General features: G+C 45.4%; 1 protein-coding gene across 13 annotated transcripts in view; it reads right to left on the bottom strand.

The window, feature by feature from the left end:
* EXD3 (exonuclease 3'-5' domain containing 3) overlaps window positions 1-23,855 on the bottom strand; it is a 616,706-nt gene that overhangs the window by 522,744 nt on the left and 70,107 nt on the right. The gene's annotated exons all lie outside the window — the stretch shown is intronic.

Here is a 23,855-nt window from a genome sequence, read left to right as displayed (position 1 = left end):
AGTTACTCAGCTTTAGAGAGGCAGTGAGGTTAAAGGTACCCACTCTTTTCCCTCCCGTTTAGAATAAACAGATCCCGGGTACTATCAAATTGAAGCAAATTTAATGGCATATGACTTAACTGATTTTTCCAGAAATTAAATGTGGAAGGTTTATTCAGAGGGTTGACAAAGATGATACAACAGAGGTTTTTGAGACGAGACAAACCTTTCTCTCAAAAGATAAATCTTTTCCCACCTGGGAAAATGCTCTAAAATGATGACTTCTGGAAGAGTCATCATTGCTGGAAGGATACAAACTTTCAGCAATCTTTTCCTCATAAAAGCTATGTTCTGAGGTAAATTCTGACTCTGAATGCATGTGTAAGTCAGTGCATCTTCTATCTGAAATCTTTTGACAAAATTAGTTTTGGACCCTTTCCCCTTCTTAGTCTTGAACAGCCAAATATTGACGGAGCTATTGAGGGAGAGGCAGACATCATCTCTGCCTTTCAAGTCTTTTCACAAACCAACCATTAGATCTCCCTGTCAGACAGTTTTCTTGCTCATGTCCTGGAACTCATTTTTAAGAGCTGATTAAGAAGGGGCTCATTTGCACCCAGGGAAAGGGAAGTTGCCGTTGGCTGAGGAATAGCTGCCTCTTCTACATAATCAGATGTAGGTTTAATTTGAGCTATTTTGGAAGGATCTTCACCTACCATCACCTCAAAATGTAAGTAGTCCCTGTACAGAAAATGCCTCCCCTATCTTGGGAGCCCAGTACACACAGAGAGGCTTCTGCTTCAGCAGGGCAGGGGGATACATACCCCCAGCTGAACTAATGAGTTTTTCCATCCACAAAGGCAAAGGTGATTCAGCTGCAGGTCACAGCCTTCTAGGTTTCCCTTTCTTTAGAGAACTTGTAAAGCACTTTGCCAGCAGCACAAGCAGATAGACCCTGAAAACTCCAATGACCATGCTCCGTTTGCTCATCTTTCTGTTTTTTTCAAGTTAATCAGACTTGGTCCCTTGGCATGTTTGTTCAGGAAAAGAAGGTAAAACTGAGGGAAGGGAACCAGATGAGAGACAGGGAAGGATTTCTAAGTCAAAGGATGGTTTCTCAGCGTCCAGCGTGGCCATTTCTTACCCTGTGTTAACACAGAGAAAGGATGCTAGCTCTGAACCACAAGCTACAGAGCTGAATTACAGGTCTCTCTTTGTTCGGGAAAGGGGCAGAGGGGCAGTGTCTGTATGCTGGTCTCCAGCACCCTCTGCTGGCTAAATATCACAGACATTGCTCAGAGTAGAAAATCCATTTGACAAACAACTACTACAGTGAGTAGAGGAAGTTTTAGGATGGAAAGGCCCATCTCCCTCTAGCCCTCCCACACCTTTCTTTCTTTTCTGAACAACTTCACTGCTCGAAGTTGTTCTCTTCAAATATCTGCCCAACCGTTCCTATACACTGACACTAATCACAGATAGTCCTCCTTGCCCTCGATGTTTCAGTCCATAGATTAAAAACCCCATATTACAAAACCCATTGGACTTTTCAATTGTTCTCCAGGTCCACTGAAGGAGGACAAGAAGTAACGGGCTTAACCTGCAGCCAGGGAGATTTAGATTAGATATTAGGAAAAACTTTTTAACTGTAAAGATCGTTAAGTTCTGGAATAAGCTTTCAAAGGAGGCTGTGGAATCCCTATCATTGAAGGTTTTTAAACACAGGTGGAACAAACACCTGTCAGAGATGGCCTAGGTTTACTTGGTCCTGCCTCAGTGCAGGGGGCTGTACCTGATGAGCTCTCAATGTCCCTTCCAGTCCTAAATTTCAGATTCTTCCAGTGCTCATATCTTCCTTAGTGTTACCCTTCTCCCTTTTTTACCCACTGCCTATGTGAAAGAAAGAAAGAAAGAAAGAAAGAAAGAAAGAAAGAAAGAAAGAAAGAAAGAAAGAAAGAAAGAAAGAAAGAAAGAAAGAAAGAAAGAAAGAAAGAAAGAAAGAAAGAAAGAAAGAAAGAAAGACTATTCCCTTCCTTTCTTTCAGAAATGTGTGTACATCCGGGAGGTGATCTCTTCCTTTAGTATTAAGTTTTGAGGATGTAGAGAACTATTAAGCATAAAATACACAGCATGGACACCAAACAACAACATGATTCAATACAAACATCCAGCAATGACCACTGTGAAGGAGAAAAATCAAGAACTCTGCAGTGAGCAGATACCAAAAGTGAATGTTTCTGCTAGAATTCTCAGTAGTATAGTACATTCTAAATATTTTATATCACACATTAAGGTGTCCATTAAACAAGGTATACAAAGAATATACTTTGTGCACAACATTGTGCAACAGAAATCTCAATGTCTGGAATTTTATGATTTTGGAGTGCTCGATTTTTCCACCTTTACACTGTTACTAGTTTTTTGAAGTTACTGTGACATTATACCCCATATTCTTTATGGAAATATGCTTATGATATGGATATGGCATAACAGATATGTTTTATCAAAGATGGATCTTTTAAGGAATCATTGGAAAGGTTATAATTTACTGAATGTGATTATCCAATTTGTATGTATGTATCATTTCTGTATCTAAAGTTAAGAATATTGAATCTGTAACAATTACAACTGTGTGTGTATTTGGGAAACACCCACCAGACAACAGGCCATCAGCCTTGATGGGCCATTAGGAAGAAACAATGAGACTCTGAAGATACTAATCTCTCTTCTTCCTGAGAGGCATCCTGGGACATAGCTGTGATGCTACTAAGTCATGTGGTCCTGTCACCTGAAACTGAACACCATCTTGGACTTCTAGTCATTTTCCATTAAGAGAAGGGGGAGGTCAACACTGGGAAACAAAAGATTCCGGCCTTCTTTAAAACTTATTTAAGGCTGGGGAGTAAGGCAACCAGGACTCTCCCTTCACTGCCGTCCTACCCAAGAAGAAAGACTGCTAATAGTACCTGAAGAGACAAAGGAACTAATCTGAGGGAAAGACAAGGGCTGAGTCCAGACTGAGACAGAGAAGTCTAGTCTGTAAAGAGAAATAACTGGAACTCTAAGCCACAGAAACTCTGCACCCTGCCTAAGTCAACATTTAGGGTGAAAAATTACATTTTGTAACCTGTTTCCTTAGTGAATCAAGCTTAGTTTGCGTGTTTTACTTTATTTCCTTAGTAATTTGCTTTGTTCCGTTCGCTATCCCTTTTCACTTAAATTTACCTTTTATAGTAAATAAACATATTTCTTGTTTATAACATAACCCAGCCTGTGCAATTTATAACGGGGAGTGAGGGGGGGGGCAAGAAGTTGTGCATATCTTCCTCCACATTGAGGGAGGGGGCAAATTTATGAGCTTACGTTGTACAGATTCCTCTACAGTGCAAGGCAATATTATTTTGGCTGTACCTTCCAGAGGGGAGCACTTGAGTGCTGGGCAATTTCCTAACTGAGCCTTCCCATAGAGAACCGTTTGCAGACTCTGTGTGATTCTACCACTGGTGCTCCCTACCTGTGCATGAGTCTGATTCAGCAAAACCGGGAGAGGGAGCCCAGACGAGTGGAGCAGGCGGGCTCAGTGAAATCCCAGTACATCAGGTGGCATCCCAGAAGGGGGGGGTCCAACCTGTCACAGTTACGTTCCCTGATTTTTATTTTATTGCTTTAGGGAGAAAAAGGAAGAAGAAAATCAAAACCCACAGTTTGCCAGTTAACACGCTAGGGCAGATAGAGGTAATGAATGTAAAGAATCCCATACATCACTACAGGCTGGGGAACGACTGGCTAAGCAGCAGTTCTGCAGAAAAAAACCTGAGGATTTTGAAGTATTCTTTTCATTTGACATTGGATAATAAAGCACAAACAAAATATTGGTCTCTGACCTGAGCTGTGGGGTGAATATATGCTTTGAGAGCTTTGCAGATATCCAAAACATGCCACGATTTCTCTTTGGAATGTGATGGATCTGAGCAGAAGGATGGAAGAACAATTTCCTGTGCTTATGGAGTCTGGAGTTAAGTTCTAGTATGAAGACAGGGTTGGTTCTGAATACCACCTTAGCCTTATGTTACGTGCAGTATGGATGATCCAGAATAAAAGCTCCCAACTCAGAGACCCTATGAACAGACAAGATTGCTATCAAAAAGGCCACTGTAATGGTTAGAAAGAAAGAGTCTCCTTTATGAGTTGTTCAGACGAGAAGCAAGTAAGATTCCATAAAAGAATCTGATGCACATTCATAGACTATCAGGGTTGGAAAGGACCTCAAGAGGTCATCTAGTCCAACCCACTGCTCAAAGCAGGACCAATCCCCAATTAAATCATCCCACCCAGGGCTTTCTCAAGCCTGACCTTAAAAACCTCCAAGGAAGGAGATTCCACCACCTGCCTAGGTAACCCATTCCAGTGCTTCACCACCCTCCTAGGGAAAAAGTTTTTCCTAATATCCAACCTAAACCTCCTCCACTGCAACTTGAGACCATTACTCCTCGTTCTGTCATCTGCCACCACTGAGAACAATCTAGATCCATCCTCTTTGGAACCCCCTTTCAGGTAGTTGAAAGCAGCTATCAAATCTCCCCTCATTCTTCTCTTCTGCAGACTAAACAATCCCAGTTCCCTCAGCCTCTCCTCATAAGTCATGTGCTCCAGTCCCCTAATCATTTTTCTTGCCCTCCGCTGGACTCTTTCCAATTTTTCCACATCCTTCTTGTAGTGTGGGGCCCAAAACTGGACACAGTACTCCAGATGAGGCCTCACCAGTGTCAAAGAGAGGGGAATGATCATGTCCCTCAATCTGCTTGCAATGCTCCTACTTATACAGCCCAAAATGCTGTTAGCTTTCTTGGCAACAAGGGCACACTGTTGACTCATATCCAGCTTCTCGTCCACTGTCACCCCTAGGTCCTTTTCCGCAGAACTGCCGCCTAGCCATTCAGTCCCTCGTCTACAGCGGTGCATGGGATTCTTCCGTCCTAAGGGCAGGACTCGGCACTTGTCCTTGTTGAACCTCCTCAGATTTCTTTTGGCCCAATCCTCTAATTTGTCTAGGGCCCTCTGTATCCCATCCCTACCCTCCAGCGTATCTACCTCTCCTCCCAGTTTAGTGTCATCTGCAAACTTGCTGAGGGTGCAATCCACGCCATCCTCCAGATCATTAAGGAATATATTGAACAAAACCAGCCCAAGGACCGACCCTTGGGGCGCTCCACTTGATACCGGCTGCCAACTAGACATGGAGCCATTGATCACTACCCGTTGAGCCCGACAATTTAGCCAGCTTTCTATCCACCTTATAGTCCATTCATTCAGCCCATACTTCTTTAACTTACTGGCAAGAATACTGTGGGAGATCGTGTCAAAAGCTTTGCTAAAGTCAAGGAACAACATGTCCACTGCTTTCCCTTCATCCACAGAGCCAGTTATCTCGTCATAAAAAGCAATTAGATTAGTCAGGCATGCCTTGCCCTTGGTGAATCCATGCTGACTGTTCCTGATCACTTTCCTCTCCTCTAAGTGCTTAACAATTGATTCCTTGAGGACCTGCTCCATAATTTTTCCAGGGACTGAGGTGAGGCTGACTGGCCTGTAGTTCCCAGGATCCTCCTCCTTCCCTTTTTTAAAGATGGGCACTACAATAGTCTTTTTCCAGTCTCCGGGACTTCCCCCGATTGCCATGAATTTTCAAAGGTAATGGCCAATGGCTGTGCAATCACACCTTCCAACTCCTTTAGCACCCTAAGACGCAGCGCAACCGGACCCATGGACTTGTTCTCGTCCAGCTTTTCTAAATAGTCCTGAACCACTTCTTTCTCCACCGAGAGCTGATAACCTCTTCCCCATGCTGTGCTGCCCAGTGCAGCAGTCTGGGAGCTGACCTTGTTCGTGAAGACAGAGGCAAAAAAAGCATTAAGTACATTAGCTTTTTCCACATCCTCTGTCATTAGGTTGGCCTCCCTCATTCAGTAAGGGGCCCACACTTTCCTTGACTTTCTTCTTGTTGCTAACATACCTGAAGAAACCCTTCTTGTTACTCTTAACATCCCTTGCTAGCTGCAAGTCCAAGTGTGATTTGGCCTTCCTGATTTCACTCCTGCATGCCTGAGGAATATTCTTATACTCCTCTCTGATCATTTGCCCAGTCTTCCTTTGCAAGGATTTCACTGTTAAGCCAAGCTGGTCGCCTGCCATATTTACTATTCTTTCTACATATTGGGATGGTTTGTTCCTGCAACCTCAATAAGGATTCTTTAAAATACAGTTCACAGGATGCAGAAGAAATGCTGCTCTCCTAAGAAAAATGCTGGACATCTGGATAAGATGAAATTCACTACTTGTCTGATGCACTAAGGATGCTAGAAAAAGCAGCAACTGGATCTCTGTCAGGCCCAGACTGAATCCATCTTGAAGAAATTTGAGAATCTCTGTTACTGATGCAGATGTGGGGGTGAAACCCTTGCCCTGGTGCCAATGGTTAAAACTCAACCTATGCTGAGTTAGTGGATTCATTTCTAGAGCTAAAATTGTGCATAATATCTCTCTGAATAACCTCATTGGCTTAAGAGGCTCCGTTCAACAACCACGCACCTTGGCTCACACCATCTAGATTCTGCTTCATGATTGGCGCTTTTAATGTAATATCTCTTTCAGATAAAAGTAGGTCAGAGAACTAACGCCTCCTTGGACAGAATGGGGATACCAGAATTATCAGTGCTGCTTCTCTCCTGATCTTCTGTAGCATTCTGGTGAGGAAAGGAGAGGAAATCCTTTCTGGCCACCTTCGCAACACAGCATCCATTGCCTTGTCTCTGTGATCCCACCAGAAAAAGAAGAACACTGAAACTTTTTAATTCAGGTGGGATGTAAACAGATCTATTGCTGGGAGACTGAATTATTTTAGCAGGAGATGAAACACCTCTAGGTGTAGTTCCCAATTCTGGATGATGTAACTTTCACCGGCTGAGCTAGTTGGCTGTATAATTCAATTGTCCCTTGGATGTGAAGGCTGCAAACTGTCTGCAGATTCTCCTTTGCCAAAGTCATCAGGAGATGAGCTTCTCTTTGAAGGACTGTATACCTTATTCCCCTTTGTCTGCTTATGCATGACATGACTGAGATGTTGTGTGTCATGATCAGGATGAGGCAAGTCCAGATATGAGTGTAGAGCCTTGAGATCATGCTGGGCTGTCCTCAGCTCTCACCAGTTTTTGCTTTGCTTGCTCTCATTTGGACCAGATCCCTTGGAGTCCTTAACTCTGTGTGAATGACCCGAGAGTTCTCCTGGGTTGAGATACCTTTGTTGAGGGATGGATAAGGGATAGCTGAGGGAGAGATAAGAAGCAGCTCTGTAGTGGCCTAATGTGAGCACTGGCCCACTAAGAATGTCCATACGGGAGACCATTGATCCCAGAAGAGACAGTAGCATATGAATGGGTATTCCCCTTGAGAGGCTGACTATTTTGTTAAGATTTCTCAGCTTCTCTTGTCTTCCCTGAAATAAGGAACTTTGGAGAGGACAGTGACTGTTTCCACTAAGAGACTGGGAATGCACTGAGACTGTTAACAGACTGTTTCACAGAACTGTGGCTCTGCAGCATGCTAATCCGTTCATGGTACAGTCTGTGACCGACTCTGAATGAGGCTTAGATAAGGTGGTGACCCAGGAAGAGATAGACACAGACCCCTTCTGAGAACTGATTTTAACACTACCAACACTTTCATAAACACTTTTAGCACAAGCTCTTGTACTGTCAGAGCACAACTTAGGAAGCATCTGTGAGACTTCAAATTGGGATATAGAGATAGGCATCTTTCAAATCTATTGAACTCAGGCAGTCCCACTTGTTGATGGCAGCATGAAGGTCTCCATCTTGAATTTTGATTTCTTCATTAGCCCGTAGAGATACTCGATGGCAAAAACTGCTCTGTAGACTTATTTATTTATTTGTTTTTAATTAGGAGCAATATGGGGTAAGGTCTTGTTTCTGCTGAAAAGGAGGCAGTTTCAATTGCTTCAATTCAAAAGAGATCTAAGATGACTGTCTGCATACCCTAACTCCTCCTCTTCCTCAGCCAGAAGCCTTTAGGCTTGTGATTTATTTATGTACAGGCTGAAAGAGACCATTCTTGCAATGCTGTCCACATACATTAGCACTGCTTGTGAAAGTAGGTGGGGCACTTAGGATGTCTGATGACACGGTTGTTGTTTTTTATTTATTCTTGTTGGCCTGATGCCCCCAGTAGCTTTCATGCCCAAAAGAGGGGGCTGAGATTATGCCTGCCTAGTCCTGGATGCTTGTGAATGGGCCTGGATAATAAAGATGCCACTCTTTCAGGTAAACATTTTTCACACTTAGAAACAACTAGCCCCTGATCACCAGGGGAAAAGCACATTTATCTTTAGTAGTGATACCAGGATAAATTTTGACTGGTGGACACTGAGGAACCTTATCGAATGGAGGCCGTGGGAAGTTCGGGGTAAAAAGAAAGTTATGATAGGCCAAGAGGATCCTCACTGTCTGCTGGTTGTTCCACATTTAGGTAGTTGTCCCTTTGATCACTCCATAGTCATCTGCTGGGGGAAGGAAGTAAAGGTGGTAGCAAGGCATGACAACCTGCAACAGAAGCTGGAAGCAATAACCAGAACAGTAGGGCCTGGTACCCCACAGCAGTAGATGGGAATGACAGCCCAAAAGCTAAGATACAGCAACCCACAGCAGCAGCTGAAGATGACAGCCCAATACTTTCTCAGTCTTTTAGATGTGGCAGGAAAATCCGAATTCCACTATTAGACACTCAGGGCTGTATGAAGAGGGATCACAAGAATCATAGAATCTCAGGGCTGGAAGGGACCTCAGGAGGACATCTAGTCCACCCCCCGTCTCAAAGTAGGACTAATCCCCAACTAAATCATCGCAGCCAGGGCTTTGCCAAGCCTGACCCTGAAAACCTCTCAGGAAGGAGATTTCACCACCTCTGTAAGTAACGCATTCTAGTGCTTCACCACGCTCCTAGTGAAAATGTTTTCCCTAATATCCAACTGTGACAGGGCAAGGCCAGATGGCTGTAGTAAAGTAGTGGGAGACAGATATATTAGCCATAGGCTAAACAAATCCATGTTACCAGGATAAGCAAATGGCAGCTGCTCAGGTCAATTAAGACACCTGTGATGCCAATTAAGATCTTTCTAGAAAGCAGGGAAGACAGCTAGGTTGATTGGGACACCTGAAGCCAATCAGGGGCTGTCTGAAACTAGTTAAAAGCCTCCCAGTTAAGTCAGGTGGGGGCGTGTGTCAGGAGCTGGTGGAGGAAGCTGCGCTGTGGGAGAAAACTGAGCAGTATAAACCCTATCAGGCACAAGGAAGGAGGCCCTGGGGTAAGGGTGGAAGTAGATATTGAGGAAGTGGGGGCTGCTGTGGGGAAGTGGCCCAGGGAACGGCACGCGTCTTGTTTCCAAAAAGGTCAGCTACCATAGCTGATACTATTAGGGTCCCTGGGCTGGAGCCTGGAGTAGAGGGTGGGCCTGGACTCCCCCCGCCCCATTTTTCCCCCTGAATTAACCACAGTGACTGGGAGACAACAGACTGTGCAAGGGAGAGTAGCTTCTCCTCACCTCCCTTGCTGGCTTACGATGAAAATGGCTCAGTAGGCTGTGACCCTTGCCTCTAGAGAGAGAAGGGCTATGTGGAGTGTCACAGTGAGCCTCTGAGACTAGCGAAATCCGCCAGAAAGTGCAGGACCCACGGAGACAAGGACAGAGCTTTGTCACACAACCTAAACCTCCCCCACTGCAACTTGAGACCATTACTCCTCATTCTGTCATCTGCTACCACTGAGAACAGTCTAGATCTATCCTCTTTGGAACCCCCTTTCAGGTAGTTGAAAGCAGCTATCAAATCCCCCCTCTTTCTTCTCTTCCGCACACTAAACAATCCCAGTTCCTTCAGCCTCTCATCCTAAATCGTGTGCTCCAGCCCCCTAATCATTTTTGTTGCCCTACGCTGGACTCTTTCCAATTTTTCCACATCCTTCTTGTAGTGTGGGGCCCAAAATTGGACACAGTACTCCAGATGAGGCCTCATCAATGCTGAATAGAGGGCAATGATCATGTTCCTCAATCTGCTGGCAATGCCCCTACTTATACAACCCAAAATGTCGTCAGCCTTCTTGGCAACAAGAGCACACTGTTGACTCATATCCAGCTTCTCGTCCACTATAACCCCTAGGTCCTTTTCTGCAGAACTGATGCCAAGCCATTCAGTCCCTAGTGGCTGGAACAGAGCATGGGATTCTTCCATCCTAAGTGCAGGACTCTGCACTTGCCCTTGTTGAACCTCATCAGATTTCTTTTGGCCCAATCCTCTAATTTGTCTAGGGCCCTCTGTATCCTATCCCTACCCTCCAGCGTATCTATCACTCCTCCCAGTTTTGTGCAGTGAGGGTGCAATCCACACCATCCTCCAGATCATTAATCAAGATATTGAAGAAAACCGGCCCCAGGACCGATACTTGGGGCACTCCGCTTGATGATGTATAACTATAGCTTGTCAGAGGCATCTGCAGACCTCATCATTACAGTTCAGAATACTCACTACCCTTTTGCCTGAAAGTCTATTCTCTGCGTGGTTTGATTTTATGTTTTTGGCTTTTTTGTGGGTTGGTTTATGTTTTTTTTTAATATTTGAGTCTTTAGCTCTGATTCGGAGCATTGGCCTTCTCCTGTAAGCAGGAAGAATTTCCTTTGTGGGATTGTGTGTATGGATACCTAGAGGAGACCGCACTTGTCTATGGCCTGGTCTTTCCTAAATTGATTTGCCATGCCGCACTGCATGAATATGAGCCGGGGAGCCCAGGCGCTGGTGGATTATCCCCTCTGCTGCACTCTGTGAAGGTTGCTGAGGATACCTGTTCTGCTGCACTCTGCAGATTTATGTACTTTGAGGGAACAGATTCCACTTTGTGTCTGTCAGAGTATCTCCTAGGGGAAATCCCTTGAATCAGACTCTTCAGAAGAAGGGGATTGGGGGCTTTTTTCCTTTACATTGGGGCGATTCAAGGGGTCTGAACACATGTGAGACCTCTTTCTTATGCATCCCTTTGATCCTCTACCTCAGAAGCAAAGAGAGAATTTCAGACTGATAGCTCCCGGAATGGGGGGAAGGGATCTTGGAGTTACTCTTTTGGAGTTACTCTGGTCATGCAATCACAGACATGAAGGTCGCTATCTTAAAACAAAAAAACTTCAAATCCAGACTCCAGCGAGAAACTGCTGAATTGGAATTCATTTGCAAATTGGATACTATTAATTTAGGCTTAAATAGAGACTGGGAGTGGCTAAGTCATTATGCAAGGTAGCCTGTTTCCTCTTGTTTTTTCCTACCCTCCTCCCCCCCAATGTTCTGGTTTAACTTGGATTTAAACTTGAAGAGTGGTCAGTTTGGATGAGCTATTACCAGCAGGAGAGTGAGTTTGTGTGTGTATGGGGGTGAGGTGGGGGGGATGTGAGAAAACCTGGATTTGTGCAGGAAATAGCCCAACTTGATTGTCATGCACATTGTGTAAAGAGTTGTCACTTTGGATGGGCTATCACCAGCAGGAGAGTGAATTTGTGTGGGGGGGTGGAGGGTGAGAAAACCTGGATTTGTGCTGGAAATGGCCCACCTGATGATCACTTTAGATAAGCTATTACCAGCAGGACAGTGGGGTGGGAGGAGGTATTGGTTCATATTCTCTGTGTATATATAAAGTCTGCTGCAGTTTCCACGATATGCATCTGATGAAGTGAGCTGTAGCTCATGAAAGCTTATGCTCTAATAAATTGGTTAGTCTCTAAGGTGCCACAAGTACTCCTTTTCTTTTGAATAGGTTTCTTGCCCTGAGAAAGGAGATTCAGACTGGAGGCTTGGGCTGGACTGCTCCAGAAGAGGGCTTCCTTGGGTCCCATGCTTTAAGGGAGATTCCTAGATGCTGACCTCACTCAGGGGCCTCGGGCTGCAACCCTGGAAGGTCACACGGAGTCCCTGGCCATTTGCTACACTAGTGGACAGCGCTGGGCTGACATTGCTGGCAGTGAGTAGCTTTGATCCACTGCAAGGCTGAGTGGGGGGGCATGCTGTAGAATGAAGGGAAGGGCTGGGCCTGAGGACCCTTAGCAGGCTCTCCTCTCCCTGTCTCTGGATCCTTGTCAGTAGCTCCCTTCCTCCACAGTACTACGGGGAAGGCCAGGCTACAGCAGCTGCATGGAAAGCGTCCCTGGCCCTTTGCTATTGTGCCTCAACCTACATGGGGAAAAGGGGGAAGAGAGGGAGTGGCTTTTTGCTGGTCTCGGGGCTGCAGCTGTAGCTTGTGCCAGGTCCAAGCTGAGCTGCTGCCACTGCTTCCCGGGTGCTCATCTGCTCAGGGAGGGAGGCTGCTGAAAACCCTGCCCAAGCCTGAGCACTCGAGAGAGGCCTGGGTCTCCACAGAAGAGGAACAGATTTCCACGCAGGCACTTGTCAGCGGGGTTGAGTGTCTGGCTTTCCCTCACTTTGCTTTCTCTGCCATGGTGCCCTCTGCATAAGTGAGCAGGGCATAGCAATCCCAGTGAGGAGAAAAGGAATCCTCTCTGCTAATAAAGGCTGACCCTGAGAGAATGGAGATTTTAAGCCTGCCCCCCTTTTTTTCTTATTCAAATTTGCTCTGCGGCAGGGAGGAGCTGGTCTGCTTGCCTGCAGCTGGGAGAGGCAGACAAAATTTACGCTGAAGTTTCTCAGATGTGGAGCCAGCCACACCTCTCCTGCCTCTGACTGACAGGTCTGATCTGCCTCCAAGGCTGCACAGAGCAAAGGACCCAATGTCAGGGATCTATGGATCTCATTACAAATAAGAAAGTGACAGATTTCAGATATGCCTAAGATTCTCCTTAGGCACCTGTGATGAGGTTTTCCTTACATTCCTCATCAACTTCTTTCCTTTGTCAAAATGGTCAACACACCATGATTTATTCAGAAAGCAATGTTTCTTGTCCAGAAGGCTGCTTTACCTGTCAGACATTCCTCTTTTACCCTGGTTTCTTGTTTGTACCTTCCTGCATAGCCGTCACATATGATTGGAGTGTAAAGCACCCTGCTTTTTCTCAGATGCTACCTGGCTATTCCACTGCACAGAGCCATTTAAATTGAACAAGCGTATTATCAGGTGAGGCTTGCCAGCATGGGCACATTCTCAATGATGGGACTCAGGATTATAATGCATTAATCCAATATGGGTGTAGGGTAATTAAGAACATATGACTGTTACAGTCAAATAGTGTGGACCATTTTCATGCTAATATTGAGAATGCTTTTCCAACAGTACTAGTGAAAGAGGGATTTTATCATTAGTCTCACAATACTTGTTTTTTTCCTTAAAGGCACAGTATTTTTTTCCTGATGTCACGTGATTATACAAAAAGAAAAGGAGTACTTGTGGCACCTTAGAGACTAACCAATTTATTTGAGCATGAGCTTTCGTGAGCTACAGCTCACTTCATCAGATGTTTACCGTGGAAACTGCAGCAGACTTTATATACACACAGAAATCATGAAACAATACCTCCTCCCACCCCACTGTCCTGCTGGTAATAGCTTATTGTTTCATGATTTCTGTGTGTATATAAAGTCTGCTGCAGTTTCCACGGTAAACATCTGATGAAGTGAGCTGTAGCTCACGAAAGCTCATGCTCAAATAAATTGGTTAGTCTCTAAGGTGCCACAAGTACTCCTTTTCTTTTTGCGAATACAGACTAACACGGCTGTTCCTCTGAAACCTGTGATTATACAAGAATCTCAGCATTTAAAAAAAAAAAAAAAAAAGACGTTTCTCCCTTTATGGTTTACAGAATAAAATCTTGAAAACATGAACTCTAAATTCTCGGAAACTAGAAGGCAAATAAAGAACCCAAACATTTATTCTTTAAAAAAATCTCCTGATTTCTAAGCCAACCTCATGATTTGTTAGGGTCCAGCTCATTATTTTTGAATGCTTCAGATTGATACTCTTCCCATCTGCTGATTGGGCAGAAAGGAACCACCTGATTCCAGTGTTACCAACTCACAGAAGTAAAGGAACTCTCCTCCCCTTCCCCCTTTTTCCAGTTTCAGCTGTGGTTACGAGGGTGAGAAAGAACCCAGGGCTTTAGTCATAAAGGTAATGTGTAATAAAAAATATACTGCAAAATCACAAAAAATATACTGCAAAATACTTATTCCATACAACACAGTCATCTTGGGCATTCAGAAGGTCGTTTTAATTTTAGGTTCTTCTAATGTCCTGGATTATTATGTATCCTTAGATAACATAAGAGTGCCTACCTGTAAAATTGGATGGTTGGTAGAGTTTAATTAATTGCAGTTGTGGTTATTACATCTTCAGAGAGAATTACATTTTTTATGTCTACTGTTTAACCACCTTCTGAAAGGCCTTCAAGTTATGATAAGTTTAACCATAACATGATTTAAAAGTTAATATAACCATATTATACTCCTTTGGGGATGGGCAGGAGTTATTTCCATCAGATGATCTGGCATCTGGACAGTAGGCAACTAATTCAAAGTTGAGCTGGGGGCAACTGCTGCAAAGATTATATTCTTCATAAATCTTCTGCTACTTTCAACACTAATGCATAAAACTCTCCATGGGACATTTCTGTGGTGCCTAACAGCCTTGTAGGAGAGGAAGAAGGAGTAAAGCTGCAACTTCCAAACAATTTAGTAATCTCCTCTAATGCTCCAGCCATCCTCAAAGTACGATTGCAGCAAGGCTCTTTCTTAAAGCAGTTAGTGGTCAACTTTGCACAAATAACACTCAAGAGATACTTGATCTTCATTGGTATGTAAACATGAAGCAGCAAACTGTGCTGGTTAAATCAGTGGATCTGAATCTCTCTTAAAGCTCTCGTTACAATAATTAAAGTCTAGCAATTTCCTGAAAGTAGAAATATACAGAGAAAGATTGGGGCAAATCTGTGTTGAGTCATCTCTGAGATTCTCACAAACACACAACACTCGGGTAAAAGTTGACCAGGGATAAAATAATAATTTAAGAGCCGCTGATCATTTATTGGGTGGACTTTTACAAAAAATCTCTCTCTACATATACATACAGTTATAATAACTTAGCAAGTGAGGCACTGGCATTGGATTGCATAGGCTCCTTCAAGAACCACAAGGAGCTATAATTCGTTTTAAGCATTCCACTACTCTTTTACAGTTCCCTACTTCATGTCTTGTACAGTGCCACACAGATAGCTGGTGCATAAAAAGTAGGAGGACACATGCCATGGGGTCCTAAGTTCAAATATGGCCTTAGGAACTACAGGAAGGGGGAGTGAAAGGCTGTCTGACTATATTTTTAAGTGAGTTTTTAAAAGGGCAGCAGTCATCCACTTCCTGGGGTGGGTGGAAACATTGCACTGGCAGCCCTCTGCTCAGGAATTTTAAAAAAGAATGTTGAGAAAAATAAACAATTATGTTTAGAAGGGGCATTTCTATGCTAATCAATACTTTGAGCTCTACCATTGTTTCCCGCCCACTCCTCTAACAGCATGCAATGAGTAAATGTACTTGTGACGTTACGCCCCTCCCCCCCATATTGTTCATAGAAATCTTGTTACTATATGAATATGGCATATGATATGTTTTATGCAAGATGGGTCATGTGAGGTATCATTGGAAAGGTTACAATTTACTGAATGTGATTATCCAATTTGTATGCATGTATCATTTCTGTATCTGAAGTTAGGAATATTGACTATGTAACAGTTACAACTGTGTGTGTACTTGGGGAACGCCTACCGGACAGTAAGCAATCAGCCACAATAGGCCATTAGGAAGAACAATAAGACTTTGAAGATACTAATCTCCCACCTTCCTGAGAAGCTTCCTGTGTTGCTGTTTTGACACTGCAGGATCATGTGATCGTGTCACCTGGTACTCAAGCCCCGTCTTGGGTTTCTAGTGTTTTTCCATTAAAAGAAGGGGTGGGGGGTCAGACTGGGAAACAAAAGGTTCCCACCATATTTAAGTCCTATTTAAGACTGGGGAGTGATTTAATCTGTGCTCTTCTCCACTGCCTCCCTGCCCAAGAAGGAAGACTGTTGAAAACACGAAGAAACAAAGGAAATAAGCTGAGTCTAAGCGAGACAGATCAGCCTGTAAAAGGAATCCCTGGAGAGTTAAGCTGCAAGCAGTGCAGTTTACCTTTAAGAAACTCTGCAACCTGCCTAAAACAACACTGAGGGTGAGAAATTACTACTTGTAATCAATTTCCTTAGTGCATTAAGCTTAGGTTGCGTGTTTGTTTATTTTGCTCAGTAATCTGCTTTGTTCTGTTTGCTATCCTTTATAATCACGTAAAATTCATCCCTTATAGTTAATAAGCTTGTTCTTTCTTTATTCCAAAACCCAGTTTGTGCAATTCATAACTGGGGGTGCATGGGAGACGGGGAGAAGAGCTGTGCATATCTTCCTCCACATTGAGGGAGGGGGTGATTTTCATGCATTTACGCTATGCAGATCACTATACTTCACAAGACCATATAATTTTGGGTTTACATTCCAGAAGGTGTGTGCACAGAAGTGCTGGGCAACCCCCTAACTGAGTCCTCCCACACAGACTCCACAGTGATTCTACAGTTCGGTGTGTCCCTACTTGTGTGTGTGCTGGAAAGTGGCTTGGAAGCCTGTCACAGCAGCACAGAATAAGGGGAGCCCAGGCTTGTGGGACAGGCGGGCTAAGTGGGTCCCCAGCATATCTGGTGGCACCCTGAAAGGGGGGTCCAACCCATCACAGTACTGTCGTCTATCATCAGGGTGAGGAAGGACACTAAATCGTGGCATGGATGAGCTGCTTTGTCCAACTCCAGCAAACAAAGAGGAAGTTTACAAACTCTAGGATTAATAACTGCAAAAGAAAGAAAGTTTCTCACCAATATGGAGCAGCTATTCCTGAAATACAGCACAGGTAGTGAATTACCATTTATGACCATGATGCAAACCTACAATACTTTGCCTAATTCCCTGAACAGACATCACCCCATGGTAAATAGTTTAAAAGTATGTGTCGTGTGGTCACACAGAAAAAAAAATAATAAAATGACAACTAAAGGCAAACAAGAGAAAATATCAAGATGGGAAAAATATGACAATAAAAACAAATGGTGTGACTATCAGAAATTACAATATATATATATATAACTAGTGCCCTACCAAATTCATGGCTGTGAAAAATGTGTTATGGACCATTAAATCGGACCTTCCCCATGAAATCTAGCAATTGAAGGGGAGGGGAGGGACAGGACTGGGGGCACCGCAGCCAGGGGCTCCTACTGGGCCCCTACCTCCAGCTGCTAGTCACCTCCAGTCTGGAACAGGACGGACTTACTCTTCCCCTGCACAGCCACTCGGGGGCGGGGAAGGGGGGGGGGGGAGAGATTAGATCCACCTCCGGGTATCTCCACTAATTAGGTGCCTGGACCCTGGAGAAAACACATATGTAAGGTGAGGTGGTGGCCTTGGGGGGAATAGGCGGTAGGAGGCAGTGGGGTGAGGCGAAATTTGGGACGTGCAGGGCTGCGGCAAACAGAGAAAGACTTTCCCCAGGTCCAGGGCTGCAGCTGCTGGGAAGAGACAGCCCTCGTTTCCCAGCATCAGCTCTGTGGCAGGGGAGAGACCCTCCTCCTTCACAGCCCCAGCTCGGGGGCTTCTGCGGTGGGGGAGAGACCCCCCCTCCTTCACAGCCCCAGCTCGGGGGTTTCTGCAGTGGGGGAGGGAAGGAGAGACCCCCCTCCTTCACAGCTCCAGCACAGGGGCTGCCACAGCGGGGGAGAGAGGGCACATCCATCGCATTAGAAAGGTAAGACTACTGATATGAAAATATGAGTTGTGTGCTTTTATTTGTAGAACAAAAAAAGTTTATAATAAAGTTTTTTTTATATAGCGCTTTTATCCAAAGGGCTTTACAATACTTAGCTAACGGTACAAACAACATTTGTAAAGATCATTAAGGGGTCTGCCGAGACCCTCAGCAATTTTCAAGTGGTCCACGAAAAAAAGTTTGAGAACCACTGCACTAGATCATAATGAGAAGAAAAGGTGTGTTCTGAACTCCACATGGCCACCTTACATATGTCTGCAAGGGGTACGTCATTGAGTATGGTTGCACTTGATGCTTGCACTCTCGTGGAATGGGCCCATGCCCCATAGGTAAGGACCATCTCAATTGTTGTAGTACAGTGTAATGCACCCTGAGACCCACTTCAATTCTCTGGGTGGAGATGGCCTGCCCTTTAAGTCTCTCCGCTGTGGCCACAAATAGTCTAGAAAACTTCCAGAAGGGCTTCATCCTCTGTAGGTAGAAGGCTAGGGCCCTACAGACATCAAGGGAATGAAGCTGCTGCTTCTCTTTTGAGGCGTGTAGTTTGGGAAAGAAGGTTGGCAAATGTATGCAGGGGCAGGGAGTTGTATGGGCCCATGGTGGCCAGGCTCCAGCAAATTCAGGGCATGGGGGGCCTGGCTCCCGCAATGTTCAGGGCTGGGTCTCTCCCCCTCCCCCGAGTGTCCCTGCCAGCCCTAGCAGCAGGCGGCTGCTGCCTGCAGCTCCGAGCTGCGCTCCCTTTCCGGCCCCTGCTGGCTACAAAGGAGCAGCGGCGGGGGCAGGCTGAGGCGGCTGCCGCGCCTGCCCAGCAACGGGGGAGGAAGCGCCTGGCAGTCCACCCCCACCCCGGTCAGGCAACTCCAAGTTGACTCTGAGGGAGAGGGTGGGCTCATCCTGGCTGGACCTCCTGAGCAGCATGGGGGGGCTTGGGTGAGTGTCGTGTCGAGGAGGGGCCTCCCCCTCCCCCGGACCTCACTGTTGCCAGCGGGGAGAGGGTTGGGGGGAGTCCTCCTCTCTGGCCCCCCATTGCAGTCCCAGGGCAGCCTGCCTGCTGCACCCCAAACTCCTCATCCTCGGCTCAGCCCCATGCCCTGTACCATGTCCTGTACCCCAACCCTCTGTCCCAGCCCAGAGCCCAGACCCACCACCCAAACTCCCTCCCAGAGTCCGCACCCAGCATCCCAAACCCCCTCCCACACCCAGCACACCAAACCCCCTCCTCCACCCCCAACCCCCTGTCCCAGCAAAGAGCCTGCACCCAAAGTCCATTCCAGAGCCTGCACCTCTCCTGCACCCAAACTTCCTCCCAGAGCCTTCACCCCAAACCCCCTCCCAGAGCCTTAGGCAGATGTGTGGAGCGGGTCGGGACATGGACCCATTCTGGGCACCACCAAAAATTATACAAACCTGCCACCCCTGAACGTATGGGTTGATTGACGTGGGAGCGGGAAACCACTTTTGGTAGAAGTTTGGGATGCAAGTGCAGTGAAACTTTATCCTTATGAAACGTGGTGAAAGGAGGGGGTGCCATCATGGCTCCCAGTTCACCAACCCGCCTTGCAGAGATGACAGCCATTAGAAAGACGACCTTCATGGAAAGAAGAGAAAGGGAGCAGGAGGCCATGGATTCAAAGGGAGAATTCATTAATGACATAAGGACTAAGCTGAGGTCCCACTGAGCAGCGATAGGTGGGATAGGTGGGTATTTACATACAAGATCATTCCAGAACCAGGCAGTCAAAGGGAGGTTAAAACTGAATGACCCTCCACTGGATGGTGGAAAGCATTAATAGCTGCTGCATTCACCCTGATGAAGCTAAGAGCAAGTCCCAATGCCTTCAGATAGAGGAAATAGTCCAACAGCATCTGGATGCCAACAGTCTTGAGGGCAAGACCTTTCTGTTGGGCCCAAGAGGCAAAGCACACCCATGTATCTTGGTAGGATCATCTCATGGAGTCCTTCCTGCTATTGGAGAGGACCTCTCGTACTGCTGACAAATATTCTCTAACTAATGGAGGTGTCCATCCAAAAACCAGGTTGTCACATGAAGCGTCTGTGGATCAGGGTATCTGAGTCTGCAATTGTGTTGTGTGAGCAGTTCTGGGAACGTCGGGAGTAGGAGTGAAGGATGTTTCGACATGCAGAGAAGCAGAGGAAACCAGAACTGGTGAGGCCAGAATGGAACAATCAGGATCACTGTTGCCCTCTCCCATCAGAGTTAGTTAAAGCCGCGTGGCATGAATGGTAGAGGAGGAAAGGCACAGTTGACCTGGTTCAACCAAAGACCAGGGCATCACCCCACAAATGGGCACCAAGTCCTCCCTTTGAGCTGTACTGAATGCACTTAGAAAAGGAGTACTTGTGGCACCTTGGAGACTAACCAATTTATCTGAGCATAAGCTTTCGTGAGCTACAGCTCACTTCATCGGATGCATCGAATCCACTTGGTATTAGCGTGAGATGTAAAGAGGTCCCTGATTGGAATTCACCATGGACCAAAAACATCTGCAATTACCATGTGGTCGGTTGCAAAGTTACTGCTGAGAACATTGGTCATCATGACTTGGGTCCCTGACAGGCAGGCCACCAACAAGAGGATACAGTGTGCAATGCACCATTTCCAGAGACGCACAGTTTTCGCACACAGTGCTGGGGACCTTGTGGCTCCTTTCCTGTTTACGTAGTAAACCACAGTGGTGTTCTCCAACATGACACGCAAGCCCGCTGATCAATTCCTGAAATTGACGATAGATGACACAGCTGCATTCAGGGATGACAAGGGGAACCTCTCCAGATTCGCTGGTATTTCTAGAGCCAGGCTGACCGGATGATGCATCCAGCCCCGGTTCCGAATATCTACTTGACAAAGGACAGGGTGATGAAACAAGGGATTCCTCCTGGGTTGAGCAAGATGGTTCTGAAGGTGAATATCGGGGCCACGAGCTCCAATATGGCCAACCTGGTTAATCCTCCTGATGCTACAACTATACCAATGGCTCCTGGAGTGAGTGGATAACATGATTTTGGTAATTAATTGATCTTTAAATATTCATGGTAAATAGGCCCAATGGCCTGTGATGGGATGTTAGATGGGGTGGGATCTGAGTTACTACAGAAAATTCTTTCCTGGGTATCTGGCTGGTGAATCTTGTCCATATGCTCAGGGTTTAGCTGATCGCCATATTTGGGGTTGGGAAGAAATTTTCCTCCAGGGCTGATTGAAAGAGGCTCTGGAGGTTTTTCGCCTTCCTCTGTAGCATGGGGCACGGGTCACTTGGTGGAGGTTTCTCTGCTCCTTGAAGTCTTTAAATCATGATTTGAGGACTTCAATAGCTCAGACACAGGTGAGAGGTTTTTCGCAGGAGTGGGTGGGTGAGATTCTGTGGCCTGCGTTGTGCAGGAGGTCGGACTAGATGATCATAATGGTCCCTTCTGACCTAAATATCTATGAATCTATAAGACAAAGGAGGGTACTGCCACAGTGCCATCAGAACGCTCTGGTAAGCATGCCTTTGGAATGGAAGTGGCAGATCATACTCAGAGGAACCAGAGTCCTGTACAAACGGGGATGCCAACAGGACCGATGGAACAGGGTGTGCTATAGGAACATGACCAGAGAGCAACAGATTCAACACAGGAAAGGGAGCACTCTTAGCAGGTGAATGGACTGGAACACATGGAGACCTCATCCAATCCAGGGCAAACTGTGCATGAAACCTAGGAGTACGTCCAGTTATCCCTGGTGTTAACAGCACCCAGTCCATGGACGGACCCAAGGCTGGTAAGGGGGTCTGCCTCAGTGCTAACAATTCATGCTGTGCCTGTGGTGCCAATGCAGAAGGGGTGCATGGTTTGGGGACTGATATATCCAGTGAACAATAAAATTTCTTCTCGCTCTTGTGGGCCTTGGGATGTGCTCCTCCTCTGTGACCGGAACTCTGTGAACCTTGGATCTGAAGGAAGACTTACATGCTTATGCGCATGCTTCCATGTTTCACAGCTAGGTCCAGGCAAGGGGTCCATAGCACTGGCACCAGTGGATCCGGACTGGGACTCCGCAGTAGGAGGTGCACTCCTGGACTGCTCAGGCCAATGTACAGGGGTGGGTTCTCTGGCCATGATCTGACTATGGCCTCATGGCTACATCCACGAGGTGAATTTCAGGCATAGGGCCTGGTCTTCCTGGGTACAGGCAAGAAAGGAGAGGCAGATATTGCACCTGGACATGATGTGGGTGAGAGGTGGAGAATTCCCCCAACCTCCCAAATAGCTGTACAGTTAGTGGGGTGCTCATGGGAGCTTAGAGCCAATTTTCAGGCAATGACATTGTAATTTTGTTTTCCAGATGGCAGTACTTGCCTAGTATTTGGGCTCTATTAATATTATTCACATAAACTACTCCACAGAGTTGGAACAGAGCTATGGAAGTGTCCACTGGAGAGAGGAGAAGAAAATAAAAATACTACTGTAGAGAACTATGCTACTGTACACAATATTAAAAAGGAGATGCCTTCAGAGCACAGTGTATTAAGTCATCTCTTTATTAGGTCCCTGACTAATTAAACAATCCTCTTGTCAAAGGGGATAGTCATTGTTTGTGTGACTAAGGCTCTGTAAATATAATGGGATAATCTGCCTCTCTCTCTTTTCTCCAATTCCTCTAAACAGCTGGGTGATGCGCTCCCTGCCCTACAGGAAACCTCCACTCATCTGTCATTCTTCTCTGTCCAGCAGATCACTGCTACTCCAAGCAGCATCAGAAGCCAAGCTGAAGACAATAACACCTCAGATACACAAGCAATCAATCTGTTACCAAGCCACGAAAGAGTTCCGCAGTCTTTGAGTTTCTGAGAGAACAATTAGCAGGAAAGAAGATGTGGTTCCTGTAAAGGGAACACAATGAAGTCTGCGTTGATCTACAAATTGCAAGGGAGAGTGCTGAAATACAAGCATTTCCATTAAATGCTTTTGACTTCACCATCAAGGAGTAGGAAAGAAGTTTAAAATGATAAAAGCAAAAGCTTTTATATAAGATGGCACCAGACTCACTGTTCCACCTGCATGACCGTCTGTTACAACTTTACAGGTCACTAGCCAACAGTTAAAGACTTAAAGAGCCAAATTTTCAAAGATGAACTCCAATTCTGGGAGCCCAGTTTCAGTCATCACAAGCTTAATTTTCAGAGGTGTTCATTCTCCACAATTCCAACTGGCTTCACCAGGAACTGCGGGTATCCAGCACTGCTGAAAAACAGGCCCCATTTTACATTACTCAAAATTACAGATCATTTTTGGAAACATGAGCCTTTTTAAAAGTTAAAGTACTTTCTTGCAACCTGAAAGTTTGAAGATTTGCCAACATGCACTTCATACCACATTGCTTACATATGGCAGAGTAATTCCCTCTTCAGCAAATCCTGTGAAAATTCTGCCTTTGGTTACGCCTGCTGAGAGAATCCATGGACTTCCAGCTGTCACAGTTCAATTTTTTCAGATATAGAAATAATAATGTCAACAGCCATTAGTTGTCCTAGTTAAAGTCATTCATGGAAGTTTCTGTTTGTCTATTGCACTATATCAAGATAATAACCTAAAGACCAAGACAGGTTAAGAGTTTCGTGTAAGAAATTTAAGTATACAAGTATTTGGAATTTGAAAATCCAGACTTGGTATTCCAAAAACAAAATGACATCACTTTTAAAATATGCAGCCTTTGCACAATTCCTACCTCCAGAGTCTTGGGGAATGAGAGTCTGGGATTCAAAACAGGGATGGAGAGCCCTCTTTTGAATCCCAGACTCTCATTCCCAAGGCTCTGGAGGTAGGAATTGTGCAAAGGCTGCATATTTCTTTCTTAAAGCTAACTTCTGATCACCCCTAGCTGGCTGCAGCAGAACTCACAAGAGAGTAGTATCGATGACAACACATGTCTCTGTTAGCAATCAGAACAGTTTCATATGAAACCAGAAAATACATCAAATCC

Source organism: Lepidochelys kempii, chromosome 16 (genome assembly GCF_965140265.1).
Source record: "Lepidochelys kempii isolate rLepKem1 chromosome 16, rLepKem1.hap2, whole genome shotgun sequence".
Taxonomy (NCBI): domain Eukaryota; kingdom Metazoa; phylum Chordata; order Testudines; family Cheloniidae; genus Lepidochelys; species Lepidochelys kempii.
Note: the sequence above shows the minus strand (reverse complement) of the source record. Positions and strands in the feature narration are given on the sequence as shown.